The sequence below is a fragment of the Hypanus sabinus genome, unplaced genomic scaffold (genome assembly GCF_030144855.1).
Source record: "Hypanus sabinus isolate sHypSab1 unplaced genomic scaffold, sHypSab1.hap1 scaffold_565, whole genome shotgun sequence".
Taxonomy (NCBI): domain Eukaryota; kingdom Metazoa; phylum Chordata; class Chondrichthyes; order Myliobatiformes; family Dasyatidae; genus Hypanus; species Hypanus sabinus.
The window spans coordinates 138,069-158,648 of record NW_026781426.1 but is presented as its reverse complement, the minus strand read 5'-3'; the positions used below and the strand labels follow the sequence as shown (position 1 = coordinate 158,648).

The following is a 20,580-nucleotide window of genomic DNA, read 5'->3' as shown; positions in this document are numbered from 1 at the left end:
AAGATATTTTTCTTTTATAGAACAGAAAAGATGTTCAAGACTTTTGACAACTTGGTTAGAGTCCCCCAAACACAAACTAATCCAAGAGTTCATACTCTCGAGGAGAATGATAATAGTAGGTGATTCAATACAATTTGACAAGCTACAATGACATAATTTACTTCAGTATTATGTTTCTCAATTGGCTCCATTGAAGTACATATTTAGAGTGGGAGAATATTGAATTGATAAGAAACCACTGAAGGTTCAGTCACCTTTGTTGGGACAAACTAATTCACACAAACAGTCCAAACATTGCACTAGTTAATTATTTAATCGCAATCTGTCACCACGGAGATTGCATCTGCCTGACGTAATTGGTTTGTAAATAATTTTAAAACAGCTATTTTTAAATCTGTTAAAATGTGTCCCTGTGGAGTCGCTAAATGGTATTAAAAACCGTAGGCATGGCTGCCTTTACATTTCATTCCAAGAGATCGCCTGTAGCACAGTGGGGACAGGTCATTGGACAGAGAAAATGCCGGCAATTTTGGATAGGTACAGAAGTGTGGAGAAAATACTGTACGTGTTCATCGCCGTCATTGGAGTTCCTGGTGAGTGAACAGAGCAATTCATGTTTGGTATTTCTGTGTGTTAACCATGTGAATCTGACAAGCTTCTAACTTGATGATCATTGTAGAAATATCCGTTAGAGATATTGATCCTGTCAGTTCAACACTCTGACTTTTCATATTTAATGACAAGCGGAGCTAAACTCCTGTCTCTCATCAAACTCACGGGATCGACTCGAACGTTGTTCTTGCCTTCAATGACACCCTGTCCGGAGTTGTCCCAGTGTGGGGACAGGCAGCTCTCCCGCAAGCTGTGACTGGGATGTGTTTACATTGTAAAGTTCACTGTTTCTGAGTTATCGATCAGAGAGAACCCCTGGTCCTGTGTTTCATGTCTCCCTGTGAAGTCTGTCACACTCGAATCTCACTGCCTGTCGGTCAATAATTGGGTCTGATCATCTGAACCAGGGTCCACGGATCTGCTGACGATAGTTATCGAATTGAACTGCGCTGTGGAATTAATCCATTAACGGAGCCGCTCAGCCTCAGGTTGCTCAGTTGTTCCTGCTTTCCCTCTGAGACGCGTCGTAAATTTTCACCAGGACACCTCTTCATCCTGGAGAAAAGTCTCGGCCCAATACCAAAGTTTGTTCAATTCCATGTACAGAATGCTGCCTGGCCTGCTGAGTCCCTCCAGTGTTTTGTGTCTGTTCCTGTCCTCTGTATGCCTTATCGCCCCCCTCATTTTCGAGTTCCCAGGGGCCAGGTCAGTCACGGTTAAATCAGTGAAACCGGCCAGGTCAGGGACAGGAATCGGGATCAGCACCGACCTATGTTGTTCATGAAGATCGCTTTTATCGCCGACGATTGTCCACACATTGTCTTATCACCACACTGAAGAAGGCAGGTCAGAGACAGTGTGACCAGTGTTCCATGTTAGGTTAGCAGCCGTGCACTGACTCCACAACGCCTGGTCTTCAGCTGAAACCCGATCCCTTGAGGAATGCGTTCAGTAATGCCCACTGTCTGTTATCTCTCTCTCCCTCACTCTCTCTGCTCCCTCGCCCTCCCACCTCCCCTCTCCCTGGTCTCCCTCCCCCTATCCCTCCTTTTCTCCCCCTTTCCCACACGCAGTGAATTTATTGGCAATTGTGATCCTGTCTCGGGGAAAGTGCGGCCTCTCTACCTGCACCACTCGCTACCTGGTGGCCATGGCAGCGGCGGATCTACTGTCCATTGTCACCGCGGTCATTCTGTGGCAAATCAAATCCTATTACTTCCGGTGGAGTTTTCTGGACATCACTCCTGTGTGCAGTGTTATCGATGTTCTGTTGTTCACAGCCACAAACTGTTCTGTCTGGTTCACCGTCGCTTTCACCTTTGACCGGTTTGTCGCCATTTGCTGTCAGAAGCTGAAAACAAAATATTGCACCGGGAAAACTGCAGCTGTGGTTCTAACAACAATCGGCGCACTGTTCTATCTGGAAAATGTTCCCCGATACTTCACACGGCAACCCAGGGTGATCATCGACAATGTACCGTGGTTTGGTGATCTCAGGGACAATGTTTTCACTGACCCCAGGTGGATAGGATATGACTGGGTCGATACGATTTTAGTTCCATTCCTTCCTTTCGCTGGGATCCTGCTGCTCAACGCTCTGACAGTTAGACACATTTTAGTGGCCAGTCGGGTCCGTAAGGGGCTAAAGGGTCAGAGCAAGGGGGAGAACTGCAGTGACCCGGAGATGGAGAGCAGGAGGAGGTCTGTGATTTTACTCTTCACCATCTCCGGCAGCTTCATCCTCCTGTGGATGACAGTGGTTGTAAATTTTATATATTATCAGGTCTCAGGGGAAGGATTCAGTTTCAATGATTCTGAATGGATCTTTATCTACGTCGGGGTTTTGCTGAGTGATTTCAGCTGCTGCACCAACACATTTATTTACGCGGTGACTCAGTCAAAATTCAGGGAACAGATAATTAGGTTGGTGAAATATTCTGTCCCCTCGGTGCTTCATTTTATTAATAAAGCTGCGTCCTGAGCCCAAGCCGGACGCGACCACAATTTCTCCAGTCCGGAGGCAAACTTCTCACATTCACCGCCTGATCTCGCAGTTGTTATTCCGAGGCCGACTGTCCGACTGACCAGCAGGTCTGGGACATTAGGATAGTGTGTTTCTGGGGAGGGGCAAAGCACTGTCCTGGACTCGCCAGATGTTAGTCAACGAACTACTTTGAAATGCCAGCTATCCATTGGTCTGGGAATATGTCCATTTATCCCTATTCCCGCCCACCAACCTCACAGACCGACTTTCCCACAAGACAGCTGGTGTTCTAGTCTGATGCTGGTAGGATAATCAAATGTCAAACACACCAGTTTCCGCCTTCCGCTTGAATGATTGGCTAACGTGCATATAAATAGGGCGGGTATTGGATACATTGTGGTTGGTACTCCAAACTAATGCACGTTCCCGCCACTCACTGGACTGGAATATGGTGTAGAGGATTGGGAAATAAAACCCTTGCTGCTTCTTTGTTCTAATGAAAACTGAATTACACTCCAAAAATCCTACAGATTGTATCACGTGAAGCCCAATAGAGAGAATCAAATTAAACTCATTCCCACTACTGAAATGAAAGATATCCGCCCCCAACGATTGGAATGAAATCTGTATTTCATTTCTGTCTACCTGATCACCTTCACCCTGAATAGTGTGTGTTCAAGTGCTTCATAATGACAAAAACTACATGACCCAGTATGAAGTTTTCGAACACGACATAAGGAATAATTCATTATAATCGGGCTAATTCAGCTCGTATCAATATAATTCCTTCCCTTCTTGTTTTTACCCGGATCTCCCATGAACCGAACACAGGGGTTCTCTAAAGGTGCCTCCCCTTGTGCCCAGTATCCCACGAAATTTATAATAAGCCCTTAATTCTTAACCTTTCAAAACCTGATTTGCAAAGTGGAAGGTTCGAATCTACAGTTGAATCTTCAACAGCTTTTGCAGCGAAATAGTCAACCCGTTCATTCACACCCAATTCTGAATGGACGCCCAATCCAAGTGAACCACAATATTCGACAAATGAACCACAATTGCTCACATCCGCAAATCGGTGTGTACCCCGTATATGGCAAATTACATCAGCAAATTACTGTGCATCCCATATTGGCCGACGCATTCCGTAATCTGTGTACATCCCAAATCCATGTTCAACCCCAAATCTGTGTGCCCCTCCAAATGCGCAAGCAACCCGCAAATCAGTGTGAACACCCAAATCCGTGTGCACCCACAAATCTGCGCACATTCTGAAACAGGAGCGCACTCCATAATCATTTTGCACACCAACCAGGTGAAAGCTCCACATGCAGATCATCTAATCCCAAAGAATCATTTTCAAACAGTACACAAAACGGCTGACTCGATAATAAGCACTCGCACGCAACCCACAATTCTTGTGTAAATCCAAATCCGCTGGCGTACGCTGATCCCATATTCGACAACACAGAAATAAGAGAGCACCACAAAATCTATGTGCACCCGTTGAAAGGACAAAGTACAGGGGTTATAAACGTATCGGAAATTAAAACCCGTCTCAACTCCAAATCCGCAGTCTCCAAAAAATCTGTGAGAACACCGAAATCGGTAAACATCGCCATAAAGCCCGAAAGTAATGAAAATCTGTGCCAGCCCCAAATCAGTGCGCACCCAAACACCTCACATGCATAATATCTTGTCTCAGAGCAAGAATCATTTCAAACAGTTTAGAAAATGGCTGTATCAACATTAAAAAAAAAATCCCCAGCCACCCAGTTGTTTGTTTGCACCTCCAGATCGGCCGAAACCCCAAATCTGGATGCAACCTTAAATCCGTGTGCAGTCCTACCTCCGACAGCACAACCCTAAATCTGCGTGCACCCCCAAATCCAAATCCCCCCCACCCAAAGCCGTGTGCCCTCCATAGTTGCCGACAAACCGCTAAATCTGGTCCCCAGGTAAGTGCGCCCCCACATGTTCGGGAATACAGCCATGAACTCGTGCGCATCCCTAAACGCATGCGCACCACCAAGGACCACGATTGTCGTTCCAAATCAGTGCGCACAACAGACCTGCTGACAACCCCATATGTGCATGAGATTATCTCAGAACAAAAAATGAGTCGCATTGAAAATCTGCCTCGACGTAAAAACTCCAAACCCAGTCCAAAACCCGTGTGGAAATCTTGATGTGCAAGACCATCACGTGCTGCCACGTATGCACCCCGATATTTGAAAGCGGACATCACTAAATCCGCGTGTTCCCATGTTCGACAACGCACACTAAATCTGCGAACATGTGGGTGCGCACCCTCAAATATGTGCACATCACCAAGAGGGCACCACAAACCCGCTAAAAATCTGACACGCACATTAGAATGGTTTCAAGCAGTTCTCAGAATAGCCTCCACCACCTTCAAAAAGCTGTGTACATTCATTATCAACGTACAGGAAACAACCTTTATATTTGTTACTCAACCAAATCTACCGACACCCCTAAATTCATTTACATGCACGTCCTGAACTGGGGCTCTGCTATCGAGATGTTTCCTGAGACGCCCGGGCAGAAAGGGGGCGCTTCACGCAAAAATTAGAGTTTCTGACATTGAGACAGTCTGTGAAGCCGATCTATTGACTTACATCCTGACCTTGGCAAAGTTGGATGCCAAAGTTCATCGTTGGTTCGTCGCGTTGTCTGCCTATGATTTCAGCCTGAAGTACCGGCCGGGCGGCCGGAACATTGATCCAGTTGTTTTCTCCCATGTGTGCATGAAGGTCTGGAAATGGACTGAGAGTGGATGGGCGTTCCCGTGCCTGGATTCATCACGGGGCTGGTTTGAGCGGTGGGTCATTTGGGAACTTCTGGTTGCGCCATTCCACAAGCCTGACCACTCTGGATGCAAAGCAGTTCTCTGAGCTGCTTCCAGAGGGAGTGACCTCCGCTCAGCGAGATGACCCTTGTGTAATCACTGTTTGCTCGGCTGCTGCGGAAGCGGAAATGGCCCAAGCTGAAATGAAGAAACACCCTGCCGTATCTCTACTGCGGAGAGACTGGCCGAAACGGCAGTTGAGGAACCAGATTCTGTGCCGGGTCACGTCTGCTCCAGAAAGTTCTCCGCGTTCCCAGTTGCTTCAGTCTGGGAAGTATCGAGGATTGTGTTGAAGTCATTTGATGATAATTCAGGTTAATTGGGGGTTGAAAAGATCTAGGGATTGGATCGTTTCTACTGACCCCGAATGAAAACTATGGTCGAAGAGAACTGTAAACCGTGACTGCGTAAAGACTGTGTAAACCGCGCATTCGATGTGTTCGGAGGAAGACGCTGCGTACAAGGCCCATTCCGTTATCTCATTTGCAGAGAGTGGGGCCACTTGTTCTGGTGTGTATGGATTTCCTATCAATAGAGTCTGGTTCCAGCAACACGGCGATCTTGGTTATTACTGAACACCACACCGGATGTGCTCAAACCTTCCATACAAAAGATCAGAGGGCATCGACCGTGGTCAGTGTTATGCTCATTCTGGCCGCCCCAGACGGATACATAGCGATCAGGCCCAATTAAGGAGGTAGTAGCAAGATGGGGAATTACCCGAAGGAACAATGACAGTACCCTTCCCCTCAACGGAAGCCTCCAGGCAAGTTCCTCCATGATTGTCCTGATGGTCCCGGTGGAAGTGTTGGATGAGGGAAGTGTCCAGGATAATGGAACTGGCAACCTAGGAACACTGGGCCCAGTCGACCCCTGTCCCGACGTTTCACATCTAGTAGCCGCCGGATGGTTGGCAATGATCCGGGATCGTGTAGGGGTTTCAGTCGGAGGACAAAAGGGGCTGACGGAAAGTGGATTTAACTGGGAAACGTGCATAGATCTTGGTAGTTTAAGTAGGACCGCTGTGAGGTTGATGATACTTAGGCTCCTAAAGGTTCCAGGAAGCGAGGGGCGAGTTTCTTAGCCTCGTTTTTGAGAGGGATGTCTTTGGATGAAAGCCACACCATCTGCCCAGGTCGATACTCAGGCGCAGGAGTCCGGTATCGATCGACAATCCTCCTCTTGCGATCGGCTGATCTGAACAGGTGTCGTGCGTGTGTCCTCCCAAAGTCGCGGCACCTACAGATATGGGCCGGAACAGACGGCACCACGATCTTGCTCGGGGAACAGCGGGGGTTGTTTCCCAAAGGAGCACGCGAAGGGAGATCTTCCGAAGGCAGCATTAACCAGAGAGTTGTGGGCGTACTCAACCCACGCGAGGTGGTCACTCCTGGTAGATGGGTTGTTGGTTTTTATACAACGTAGCGTCGCCTCCAAGTTTGACATGACCATGGTTCCTGCCTTGGCCCAGCTTGTCATTGCACTCTTTCCTCCCACTTTGCCCAGAAAAGACCCAAGGCTTGAGCTTCAACCCTCCGGCCTTTGGGATCTGCTCCACATTCGCCGTAATGGATTTTAGCTGGTCAAGGTTGTTGTGGGAGGTGAGAATGTCATTGACGATTCTGTCGTGTTGGAGCACCTGCCGCTCCTCCTTGAGGTGGGTGAAAGTAGGGAGGTTAGCAGTTTCGCGCATTGCTAGCTGCGCAATGCCCCCTGCTGGTTTGTCTCAGATGCTCACTCTTGTGATTGCATATTCTCCCAGCTCCTCGTCCTCGGAGTCTCGCCAGAGGAATCTATGCAGGTGCACTTCCCGGTCTTCCAACCAAACCGAATTGTACATCTTTTTAATGTCACCCAGAGCAGCGTATATTCCTACCCCTAAATCCGAGTAGGACAGATCGAATCTGGTTGAGGACATCTGGACCTTTCATTAGCAGGTCGTTCAAGCTCACGCCTCTGAACGTTTGGCTGCTGTTCCACACGAGTCTCACTGGGGTCGTGACAGAGGGCGGGTTCGGAGCAATAATGTGACTGGAACTGGTCCGTTCCAGTTGAACACCGTGTCCTCGGACAATTTCATTTCAACCCTTCGATCAACCATGTCGCTCACTTGAGCAGTGCACGCAGGTTTCCACTCGGTTCTTTGGCTCGTTGCTTTTCCGTCCGGAGAAACGTAGCCTCGACTGTTCTTTTATTGTTTGGCAAGGAAGCTGGATCTTCTAACCAAGGATACCTGGCGTGGCAATGTGGTTCCTTGCTGTGGCGGTCACCTGTGACATGGGTGAGGCCTCTTTTTACAACTTCAGGATCCCTCTCTTCAGCAAGAGTCATTCATTCTTTTGCCGCCCGGCTGGCGGTTTCCGCAGCGGCAACCCCGGCATTTTGGCTCGCATGCTGCGCCAATACGATCCCACTTCCTCCACTCCAGGAAGTCTCGTTTGGTGGTTGAAGTACCTGACTCCTGGAGCTTGATGCCACCCTGTCTGTTTTGTGGAAGTTGCTCCGGGACTCTCCTGGTGAGCTCCTCGTACTCGACAGCTGCCGCTCTCATTGACCTTGCAAACTGTGACTTGGACATGGGGACCGACACAGACAGCTCCTCAAAGAGGGCAGGATGTGCTCCTCTGGCCATCTTCCCCAGGGGTCCGTCCCACAGCACGAGGTCCCCAACAGCTCTGACTCTCTGAGACGCCAGCTGTCCTTCTCTATGGCTTATTAGTAAATCTATTTCTCTGGGTCGCACAAGTTCATCAGGCGGTATGTCTGGGAAGAATGTCTGCAGTTGCTTCGGAGTCACATGTTTGTGGATATTTGTGGAGTCTAGACAATAACAAACCGATTGCTGTGATTTGAGAGTGACCTTGGGAGTGACGTTTAGAAGGTACCGCTTTGTCTCGACCTGAAACTTCATCCCCGCAACCCCATGGACGACGAGAGTGATTTCCTCACTCCTGAGGTTCAGTCTACTTGCAGCCTTCTGGGTTGTATAATTGCTGTCTGAAGCCAAGTCAATTAAAGTCCCGATTTTTTTTCCAGCATTAGCTGTGACTTCGAGAAGCATCATATTCACTGGCATCTCTTACAATCCACTTTCCACCGGAAAGCCCGGCTTATCTTTCACAGTGCTGAAGGCTCAGGATGCAGTGTTTGAAAATACATCACAACACTGTTTGGCCAATTCCGGTGCAAGTTTGCTGAAGAACTCCTCTTGATCCTCTCTATATTTCTTCCTGCCTTTATCTTCCTCTGGACCGAATCTGCTCTTTTTATGACCTGCGCTGCTTTTCTTCATTTCAGCATTGGTAATGATGCTCGGGAGTACGCTCATCCTTGCAGTCTTGGTCTTTACACAGACAGGCGGGTTTGCAGTATGAACAGTCATCATGAACCTCGAGACACCTCTTGCATGCCGCCACCTTTCTTACTGCAGCCTTTTTCTCTCGTAGCTTTGGCGCTCGAAACCGTTTGCAAAAGTGGAGCTTCCTTTTGTGCTTTCCATCACCGCAGACGACACACCGTGCATGGTCGTCGCCCGACTTGGTAGACTTGGCTCTGGCATGTCTTGGCTCAGCCCTGGTTCCTCTTCTACACGGCTCTTCAACCCTCAGTTGCTCGAGCTGCTCATATACGCTCTCTTGCTCTTTGAGGAATCCCAAGAGACTGTTAAACCGATTATCTGGTGCCACAGCATTCCCCCTGTCAGCGACATAGACCAGCCATTCCTTTTTGAGAGTTTCTGTAAGTTTACTTTCAATTGAACTTGTCACCAGCGGATTTTTGATAGCACCCGTGTCTCCAAGGCCACTCAAGTCTTGACGTGCCTTCTCCACTGTTTGAATTAATTCCAATATTTTCCGTGGCTGACGATTTCTGGCATTTTCTGTATCTCCTCCACAATTTCAACAGCAATGCTCGTTCGATTCCCATAGCAGTTTTCGAGAACACGGAAGATGTCATCTGCAGTGTGAGAAGTAGAGAAGCGAAGGTCTCTTCTGATTTTGTGGTCAAGACTGTCCGGTGGTTGAATCTCTATCACCTCTCTTGGACAGGTCGGCTCTCCCTGCCTCTGGAGTGCTTCCCAGCCCTTTCTCCATCTGTGAAAATCATGTTTTCTCCCAGTAAACTTGGAAAGGGCCGTCGGTTTCAGTCTGATGGCTGGCGTGGGAAAATAGGAGGAAAGGCCCAACGCCGTTGGGGTTAGTCTTTCAGCATACTCCTTTCTTTCTTGGAAAACTCCTTGGGGATGTGGAGTTCGAGCCCCTTTAGGCGACTCAGAAGGTGCTTCCGATCACCTGGCGGGATCCATCATTTCCACCGACCATGCACCTCCTTCGCTGTCTGTACCAGTCCTTGCAGGTGGTTAAGCATGAAGTCATACGCCTCCTGGTGGACATCGGGTTGTACAACAGCGACGTTTTCAGATTCATCCTCTCCAGCTCAACATTTCCAAAGTTGTTCCAAAGAGTCTCCTGGATTAGGCTTCTGATCTCCTTCAGTTTCAACTCACACTCATTTGCCGTCTTTGCCAGGTCGGCTTTTTGCTGTTCAGTGAACACGGCTACTATCTCTGCGTTCAGCTCCGCCTCCCGTTCCGCAATGAATCCGGCCTCCACATCATCATTGGCTTCCATGACTTTCTCGGCTTCTGTTGTGAGTTTATTGAAACTGACTCTGAGATCCTCTTCAGACATGTTTTGATCGACCCTGGTAATACTGTTGGCCAGACGAGAAAGTAATCATTTTGCTGTCGTTCGCTTTACCTCGAGTTGTTCAACTGATTTCCCAATAGCCTGATCAGCCATGTTTGATTCCGCCTACAGGCTGTTCACAGGTGAAAGGGCAAGTACAACTTTTTAATGGTGCTTTGATGTTGTTTTATCTTAATATAATTTTCTTCCTTTTTAAGGATTCCAAGTTATTGCTCCTACTGCTCCAGCTCAAGGCTCCCAGATTTCTGTTTCCTGGTCCTCCAGTTTCCCGGTCAAAAAGGTTTTTTTCCGCCACTGTCAAGCAGCATTTTCACTGTAAAGCAGTGTTTTCACCGTCAACACACACAAAACGCTGGTGGAACGCAGCAGGCCTGGCAGCAACTATAAGGAGAAGCGTTGTGTGTGTTGCTTAAATTTCCAGCATCTGGGGATTTCCTCGAGTTTGCCTTTTCACTGTCAACCAGTTTTTCACTGTCAAGTCGGAGTTCTTGTTCTGTTGTTTGAACATGTGCAGCCTCCCCACTTGAAAGAGATTGAATGCGCCTACCTAAAGGTTTTTAACCGGATTCCACTCAATGACCAAACAACTTTTCCTTATATTTTTCGCAACTGCGGCAGTTTTATAGTTCCGTTTGTACTTAGTCATAAGTCATAAAAAATATCATAAGTAATCAGTCATAAGTTGTAATTAGGTTAAGGTTAAGGTGAAGGTGAAAAACTGGCTGCCTCTCGGATTTTGAAGACGAATTCGGACCTGCACCTCGGTTTCTCTACTGAACCGTTATGGATGGCCTCCGACCGGGCGAACTCTCTCGAAGGTTCGCGAGCTCTTAAGCCCCACGTCATCTCCAAGAAGCGCCTGCGCGCGGTGGGCCCCGTGTCGGAGTTAACTCAAACGCAGTGACAGCGGTGCTCTTCTCCATGAAACGGGCTCAAGTTATTTAAAGTTCGGCATCTTACCGCAGATTCCAACGCTGCTCTCGGACTGCCGGCGTGATGATGCAGGGTCCGCCAAACTGTTTCAGGCAGTAGGTTATGTCTGGTCTATCAGTAAATTCTTGTTCTTGCTTTTAACCATATAAATATTATTTTCTTTTGCCTCTGGGTCCCAATGCTTTCTAGCAACTCAAGTTTGACTTGACACTCACCTTACTCCCCACCGCTTCGCTATCTCACCACAATACCACAAGTCATAGGAACTGAAATACTCATTCTGTCCATTGAGTCTTCTCCACCATTCGATCACGACTGTTGGATTATCCCTCTAAACCCCATTCTGCTGCCTTTGCCCCGTCACCTTTGACACTCTTATTAATCAACAACCCACCATTTATTTACTTAAAGCCCATTACTCCGCTGGGTTTAGGACAGCAATGAAGAGGTTCACCAGGATGTTGTCTGGATTAGAGACATGAGCTGCTGTGTAAGGAGAGTTCGGACAAACTTGGGCTGCTTCTCTGACGTGGAGGAGGCTCAGGGTGACCTGATACGGCTTGATAAGATTAAAAGAGATATAGATAGAGTAGATAGCTGCCATTTTAAATATTCGGGTCAAAATACCCGATACCAGACAGCATGCATTTAAGTAGATGAGGGGCCTGTGGAATTTTTTGCCAGTGACGGCACAGATGCCAAGTCATTATTTAAAGCAGAGGTTGATCGGTGCTTGATTAGTAAAGGCATCAAAGGTCATGGGGAGAGGGCAGGGAATGGGGTTGAGAAGGGAAATAAAAGACATTCGGACAGGCTCATTTAGGGGCTCTTGTCTGGCACGGAGCAGTGGGGCTGAACACCGGTTCGTTTTCCACTCTCGGACCTTCACTGAGACCATTTCCCATCAGTACATGTTTTACCAACAGTACATTTCAATGTTCAAGTTCAATGTAAATTCGTTATCAAAACGTGTTAAGCAGAAGTTATCGAACAATTCCTTTTCTTGTTGGCAAGGTAACTCAATGCTCACCCCCAGCCTGGGGGAGGGAATGGGACCAATTCCAGAGGGGGAGGGTTGGGTGAGTGTGAGACTTTGTGAAGGAGTCCTAACTCCATCCTCCTCATTCCCCTTCCCCTTCTCACTCCCCTCCCTCCCACTCCACTGATGTGTTTGTGAGAGACAGAGAGACCTGTGTGCCCAGTCACATTCCGTTAGTGATGTGCTGTCCCTACTCACACTCCTCACTCCTCTGTACACAGCAATCCTCACAAGCTCAAATGATCCAAAAATCTTATCCCCTCCCTCCTGAACCAACTCTTTAGCAACGTGTTAAACTGTATAATCTTCTGATCCCTGCCACATCACACTGATGGCAGTCCTGAAATCACTGGCCTGGAGGAGCTGCCCTTTCAATTAGCAACTCACTCCCTCAACTCCCTTTACAGAACCTCGTTACTCTACCAGACCATATCATTGTTACCCACATGGACCACGACCTTCACTGTCCACCCTCCTGAGGAATGCTGAGCACTCAACCTGAGATGACCCAGATGCCAGCATGCAGGAGGGAACACACCATCCTGGAATTTCATTCTCACCTACAGTACATCCTGTCAGTTCCCTGAGCTAACAAGCCACGTATCAACACAGCTCGCCTCTTCTCCTCCCTTCCCTTCTCAGTCTCAGAGCCATGCTCAGTGCCAGAGACCCTATTGCTGTGACTTTTCTTTGCCAGGTCATCCCACCATCCCCGACTGTACCTAAAGTGATACCTGTGTTGTTCAGAGGGATGGGCACAGGGGGAAACAGAGAGTCCAGTTTCTTCCTCACTGTCACCCAGTTCCCTGTGCCGTGCACCTTGGGTGCAAATACCTCTCAAATGTCCTACCTATCACCCCTTCAGCCTCCTGAATGATCTGGAGTTCATCCAGTTCCAGCTGCAACTCCGTAATGTGGATTGTTCGGAGCTGAAGCTGGATGCCCTTCTCACAGGTGTAGTTATCAGGGACACAGGAGGGTCCCCGGCCTTCCCACATCCCACAAAGCAGCTTTCCAGCACCCTGCCTGTCATCTCCACTGTTTCAACTAAGAAAATGTAAAGGGGCAAAAATAATTCTACCTCCATCATGATTTTGCCTTCTCTGACTGACTGCTCTCCCCACTGAATTAAAGAATTAAAGCCTCAAAGTCTCCGCTCCAACTCTGTCCACTCCATCAGTGACCGCTCCACTTGTTCCTGCTAATAAAGGTTTCCTTGATAATCCATCCTGACTGTGGAGTGGCCACTGTTGAAAGCTCAAAAATAACCTGCCCTGAACCACTGCCTTTAATACACCATTGGTGAACCTGAGTGAATTGCGTCCTCTCAAGCTTCTGATCTCTCCAATTCACGTTGGGTCAAAGCTCGGTACGGGGACACAAGGATGAATGACTGATTGAAACCCATCCCAGTCAGAGCAGGTGACCACCCTCACCACAGTGTGAACCCACCACTGTCTCTGCAGTGTGGATCAGTGTGTGAATGCCTTCCCACAGTCTGAGCAGGTGACCACCCTCCCCACAGTGTGAACCCACCACTGTCTCTGCAGTGTGGATCAGTGTGTGAATGCCTTCCCACACTCTGAGCAGTTGATGTTCAGTCAGTTGAGATGTCTGAGCGAATTCATTCCCACAATCAGAACAGGTGACTGGCATCGCCCAGTGTGAACTCGCTGATGGACTTTGAAGCCTGATGACCGAGTGAATCCCTTTCCACAATCTGAGCAGGTGAACGGTTTCTCCCCAGTGTGAGTTCGGCAGTGCCTCACCAGGTTGGATGACGCAGTGAACCCCTTCCCACATTCACAGCACGTGAACGGCTTCTCCCCAGTGTGAATTCGGCAGTGCTTCACAAGGTGGGATGAGTCAGTGAATCCCTTCCCACATTCACAGCACGTGAATGGCTTCTCCCCAGTGTGAATTCAGCAGTGCTTCACAAGGGAGTATGAATCAGCGAATCCCTTCCTACATTCAGAGCAGCTGAACGGTTTCTCCCCAGTGTGAATTCGCTGATGTACATTCAGATGAGACGACTGAGTGAATCCCTTCCCACATTCAGAGCATGTGAATGGCTTCTCCCCAGTGTAAATTCGGCAGTGCTTCACAAGGTGGGATGAGTCAGTGAATCCCTTCCCACATTCAGAGCATGTGAATGGCTTCTCCCCAGTGTGAATTCGGCAGTGCTTCACAAGGTGGGATGAGTCAGTGAATCCCTTCCCACATTCACAGCACGTGAATGGCTTCTCCCCAGTGTGAATACGGCAGTGCTTCACAAGGGAGAATGAATCAGTGAATCCCTTCCCACATTCAGAGCATGTGAATGGCTTCTCCCCAGTGTGAATTCGGCAGTGCTTCACAAGGTGGGATGAATCAGTGAATCCCTTCCCACATTCAGAGCAGCTGAACGGTTTCTCCCCAGTGTGAATTCGCTGATGTACTTTCAGATGAGTTGATTGGGTGAACCCCTTGCCACATTGAAAGCAGCTGAACGGTTTCTCCCCAGTGTGAACTCGCTGATGTTCAGTCAGTTGAGATGACCGAGCAAATCCTTTCCCACATTCAGAGCAAGTGAACGGCCTCTCCCCAGTGTGAACTCGGTAGTGTCTCACAAGTTTGGATGAGTCACTGAATCCCTTCCCACATTCAGAGCAAGTGAATGGCCTCTCCCCGGTGTGAACTCGCTGGTGTCTCTGTAGTGTGGATGAACGAGTGAATCCCTTCCCACAGTCTAAGCAGGTGAACAACATCTTTTCAGTGTGAACTCACTGGTGTTCATTCAGTTGAGATGATTCAGTGAATCCTTTCGCACACAGAGCAGGTGATTGGCCTCTCCCCGTTATGAACTTGCTGGTGTCACTGTGGCATGGTTTAGTGTGTGAATACCTTCCCACCATGTAAACAGGTTACTGTCTTCTCACTGGGGAATTTTCAGATGTATATTTAGCACCGACGACAGAATGAATTGCTTCCTGCTGTCAGAACAGGTGGAGCATCTCACTGTGGTGTGAACTTGCTGATGTATCTTCAGGCTGGTTGACTGAGTAGTTCCCCTCCCTCACACAGAGCAGGTGAATGGCCTCTCCCCACTGTGAACTCACTGGCGTGTCTGTGGGTAGGCTGTGAGTGAATCCCTTCCCTCACACAGAGCAGGTGAATGGCCTCTCCCCACTGTGAACTCACTGGCGTGTCTGTGGGTAGGCTGTGAGTGAATCCCTTCCCTCACACAGAGCAGGTGAATGGCCTCTCCCCACTGTGAACTCACTGGCGTGTCTGCGGGTAGGCTGTGAGTGAATCCCCTCCCTCACACAGAGCAGGTGAATGGCCTCTCCTCACTGTGAACTCACTGGCGTGTCTGTGGGTAGGCTGTCAGTGAATCCCTTCCCACACTGAGAGAAGGAGAATGATATCTCACTGCGATCAATCATCTGGCAATTCAGACAGTCAGATGTTTGAATCCCTTCTACAATCAATGCAGTTGAAGAACTGATCTCCAGTGAGCAAATGCTGGTGTGTTCTCAGCTCCCGGTTCCAGTGGATAACACTGAGTTACAACAGAAAACTTCATTTCAGACACAAAACACATTTCCAGCTGGGATGAGATAATTCTTCATCTCCAAGGATTGACAATAGATGTGTTGGTCTTGCAAAGAAAATATTTGGCCAATCCTTATATATCCGTAAATAGACAGCCCATGCACAAGTGTTCTGCCATTTCAAACCTGTAAAAATATTTGAAAGGACATCAATAGGTGAAGGACAGTTTTTCAGGTGAGATTTTAGTCTGTGGTGAGAACATAAGAAAAAGGAGCAGGAGAACATCATCTGGCCCGTCTCCACCAACCTGCCTTTTCCCCATCGCCCTTCATTCCCCTTCTTTGCAAACATCTATCCAACCTCGTCTCAAATGCATTTACTGAGGTAGCCTCCACTGCTTCATTGGGCAGAGAAATCTATAGATTCCCAACTCTTGGGGGAAATCTTCATCTCCATCCCAAATGCCCCGAAAGTTAAAGTGATGTCCTCTAGTTCTACTCTCAACTACCAGTGGAAACAACTTTTCTACCTCTACCTTAACTATCTGAATCATAATTTTGCATGTTTCTATAAGATCATCTCTCAATGTGAGCTCTGGCATCAGAATATCACCCAGTTCATCTCATGTTGAGATATACCACAGGTGACTGTGGGAAGCAGATGGAGTTCAACCTGGTGGTTCATTTCGGTAGGTCCAATTTGAAGACAGAATACAATATTAATGATAGGACTCTTGGCAGTTTGGAGGAGCAGCGAGATCGTGGGATCTGTGTCAATAGTTCATGCAAAGCTGCTACGCAGCTGGACAATGTTTTTAAGAAGGCCTTCATCAGCCATGGGACTGAATTCAAAAGTGGTGAGGTACTACTACAGATATAAAAGGCCTTCGTTAGGCCCTACTTTTAGCACTGTGTTCAATTCTGATTACCTCACTACAGGAAAAAACACTCTAAATAGGGTGCAGAGGAGTTTGACAAGGATGTTGCTTGGATTGGACAGCATGCCTTACAGGAGTAGGCTGAGTAAACTTTGGAGTGATGGAAGATGAGAGGTGACCTGAGAGAGTTGTATAAGATGATGAGAGGCATTGATCGTGTGGATAGCCAGAGGTTTCTCCCCAGGGCTGAACGAGCCAACATGAGGGGGCATAGTTTTAAGGTGCTTGGAAGTAGGTACAAGGGGGATACCAGAGGTAAGCTTTTTTTTCACTCTCTTTTCACACAGAGAGTGGCAGGTACATGGAATGCACTGCCAGCGACGGTGGAAAAGGTGGATACAATAAGGGTCTTTTCAGACACTGTTCAGTAGGTACGTGGAGCTGGGAATAATAGAGGGATATTTGGTAGTGAAACTCTAGGCAGATTCTAGAGTTGGTTATATGGTCGGCATGAGGTTGTCATCCGAAGGGCCTGTAATGAATTGCAGACTTATGTTTCTGTGTTTCTATGTGAACTCCCCATCTTCTAACAAGGCATGGATCAAGTATCCTGACTGACCAACAAAATCTCTGACTGTATTCCTGTCTGTATGAGAAAGGGCTCTACTTCTGCCTTCAATCAACCTATGACTTGGCTCAGTCTGTCTCTGTCCTTTGGTATTATTTCAAGTTCATTCTCCACAACACGACAAAGTGAACTTGTTACTACATGTCTGATTCTGGAGATTTTCTAATTACTGGGATCCCCTCCCCCCAGCTGAGTGACAGTGATGAACCCATCGATGGCAATGCCAATGACTATGAAGGGGTAGGCAGTAGTTACTCTCATTGGAGTGTGGCAATTTTGTGATGTGAAAGCGACAAGTCACCTGTCATCGAGGACAAAGGTGTTTCATATCGTTATTTACCCAGAGAGAACTAAAGCTGACCGGTGGATTTTTTATGCTATACAATAGTAATTGACATTCTCACTGACTGGGAGGTAGACTCTTTAGAGAGTAACTGGACACTAAATTTTTGTTCCGAGGTTCTGATCCTCGGATTTGCATGGCTGGAAGTCGCTGCGTTAGGGACAATCTCTATGGGGACAACGCTGGCCTGTCAACCATGGCTGCCTCCTTACCCAGAAGACACCACGGCGGAGAAACCTGTCCATCAGCCATCGAAGGACCCAGCGATGCGCATGCGCCGGAGAAATGGCGGCGCCGCCAGCTCTCAACCGCCGTAAACTCCCCGTGGCTGGGGTAAATCGTGGGACTGAGAGAGACGGAAAGGACTGGGACTGTCCTGAGGTGCGGGACCAGTGTGGACGGAGCTCATGGTAATTTTTCTTCAATCGCGGTTCAGACGCCGGTGATTAAGTTCCCACCCGCGGCCCCGCTCCTACCTGCGTCCGATCCCCGAGAGCCTCTCGTCTGCTCAGCGCATGCGCAACGTTCATGACGGGCTGTGCCGCCCACGCATGCGCATTTGTTTAAACCGGATAAAAAATCTGCAGACGCGGAAATCCAAAGCAACACCTGGAGGAACTCAGGGGGGCAGAAAGCAACTATGGAGAGGAGAGAACAGTCGGCGTTTCAGACCCACACCCTTCTTCAGGACTGGAAAGGAAGGGAGGGAGTCAGAATGTGGGGGGAGATGAAGTGATCGGGTAAACCGGGAGACGGGGAGAGTAAAGAGCTGAGAAGTTAATGAGTGAGAGAGATAAAGGGCTGGAAAATAATAATATTTTATTGACCCTGAGTGGGAAATTCATTCCGTTACAGCAGCAACATTTAGAAATACACTTAACAGTGAGCAGACTTTACTAATAAGAAAGTAGAGAATAGTAATATATACAGTAATACTGTACCAATGTGCAATAATATTGCATAAAATAATAATGCAGGGATTATTGAACTAAGATGTGTGTTCACCTATCGCAGAAAGATGAACTCTTGCATTTGGTAAGAAACAATTTCTCTAACTATGCTTGAGAGGGCGGGAATGAGTGAGTCTGTTGGAAAGAGGGATGGGGACTCTGCTGCCTGTCGGGTAAGTCAAGGAGAGGATATGACCGATTGTCCATAATCGGTAAGTTTATCAAAGAATGGATCCAGGTCCCCTGATGAGTTTATTTTGTCTTTTTGCACCGATGCTGCTCCCCCAACATAAAGCAGCAAAGAAGACTGCACTCGCTACAACAGACTTGTAAACGATCTGCACCAACCTGCCTCACACATTCAAGCATCTCGGCTTCATAGAAGACAAAGTCTACTCATCCCCTTCTTGAAAACAACCTTTCTGTTGGTTTTTCAGTCATGTCTTTACCCGAGGTGAACACCCAACTAATTGTCCTCCACCACAGTGACCTCTTCTCCCAGAATGTGTACAGGACTCATCACTGTCCTCTTCCCCCTAAAATCAATCACCATTTCCCTGGTTTCGGCCACATTCAGGAGCAGATGATTCCTCCCTCACTATTCCACAATCCTGTCCACCAGTCCTCTGTATCCCGACTCCTGCCCATCTCTAATGCACCCAACTACCGCAGAGTCATCAAAGAACTTCTGCAACTGGCCAGACTCAGAGTTGGACTGAAAGTCTGAGGAGTACAGTGTGTACAGAAACGGAGACAGGACAGTCCCTTGTGGGGCTCCAGTGACACTCACCTCCACCTCAGGCACAGAACCACCCGGCGGTACAAACTGGTCTCTATCAGTCAGGAAGGCGGTGATCCAGGAGAGAGTGGATTTGTCTGCACCCATTCTTTGCAATTTCTTGCTCAGAAGACTGGATGGATTACACTGAAGGCACTAGAGCGATTTAAAATTATGATTCTCACAATGCCACCAGCATCATTCCGGTAGGGGTAAGCTCGCAGCAACAGGTGGATGATAGATCACAGAAGCAAAGAGAATCTGCAGCACAACACAGGCCCTCCGGCCCACAAAGCTGAGCCCAACATGTCCTAGGCTTGCCCATAGCTCCATGTACCGGTCCAGGAGTCTCTGAAAAGACCCTACCGTTTCCACCTCCACCACGGTCGCCGGCAGCCCATTCCACGCACTCACCACTCTCTGCGTAAAAACACACAGGTCCCTGACATCTCCTCTGTATCTACTTCCAAGCACCTTCAGAATACCTCCATTCGTGCTCGCCAGTTCAGCCCTGGGAAAAAGCCTCTGACTATCCACATGATCAATGCCTCTCATTATCTTGTACACCTCCATCAGGTCACCTCTCATCCTCCGTCGCTCCAAGGAGAAAAGCCAGGTTCACTCAACCGATTCTCATAAGGCATGCTCCCCAATCCAGGCAACATCCTTGTAAATCTCCTCTGCACCCTTTCTATGGTTTTCACATCCTTCCTGTAGTGAGGCGACCAGAAATGAGCAGAGTAATCAGAGTGAGGTCTGACCAGGGTCATATATAGGTGCAACATTACCTCTCAGCTCTTAAACCCATGCACCGCGTGCCTTCTTTACCACAAATACAACCTGTGTAGCAGCTTTGAGTGTCCTGTGAACCCGGACCCCAAGATCCCTCTGATCCTCCACACTACCTAGAGTCTTACCATTGATACTACGTTCTGCCATCATGTTTGACCTACCAGATGAACTACCTCACACTTCACTGGGTTGAACTTCATCTGCCTCTTCTCAGCCCAGTTTTGCATCCGATCAATGTCCCATTGTAAGCTGTGACATTCCTGGGCGATCTCTACTCTCTTTCTTGGAAAAGGGAACAGCATCTGCATCCCTCCAATCGTCTGAAACGTCTCCCGTCCTCATTGATGATGTAAAGATCATCGCCAGAGGCTCAGCAATCTGCTCCCTCACTTCCCACAGTGTCCTGGGGTACATCCCATTGGGTGCCGGTGGCTTGTCCAAAAGATGCTTTCCAAAAGCTCCAGCACATGGGATTGTCCACTCCTGACACACAGTAATCCAGAATGACACACAGAACACAGAAAAAAACGGCGAA

The 20,580-nt window shown here is 48.2% G+C and overlaps 1 pseudogene; it reads right to left on the bottom strand.

The window, feature by feature from the left end:
• Positions 1-13,348: 13,348 nt before the first annotated feature.
• On the bottom strand, positions 13,349-18,026 carry LOC132389432 (gastrula zinc finger protein XlCGF8.2DB-like; annotated as a pseudogene).
• Between the last annotated feature and the right edge of the window lie 2,554 nt (positions 18,027-20,580).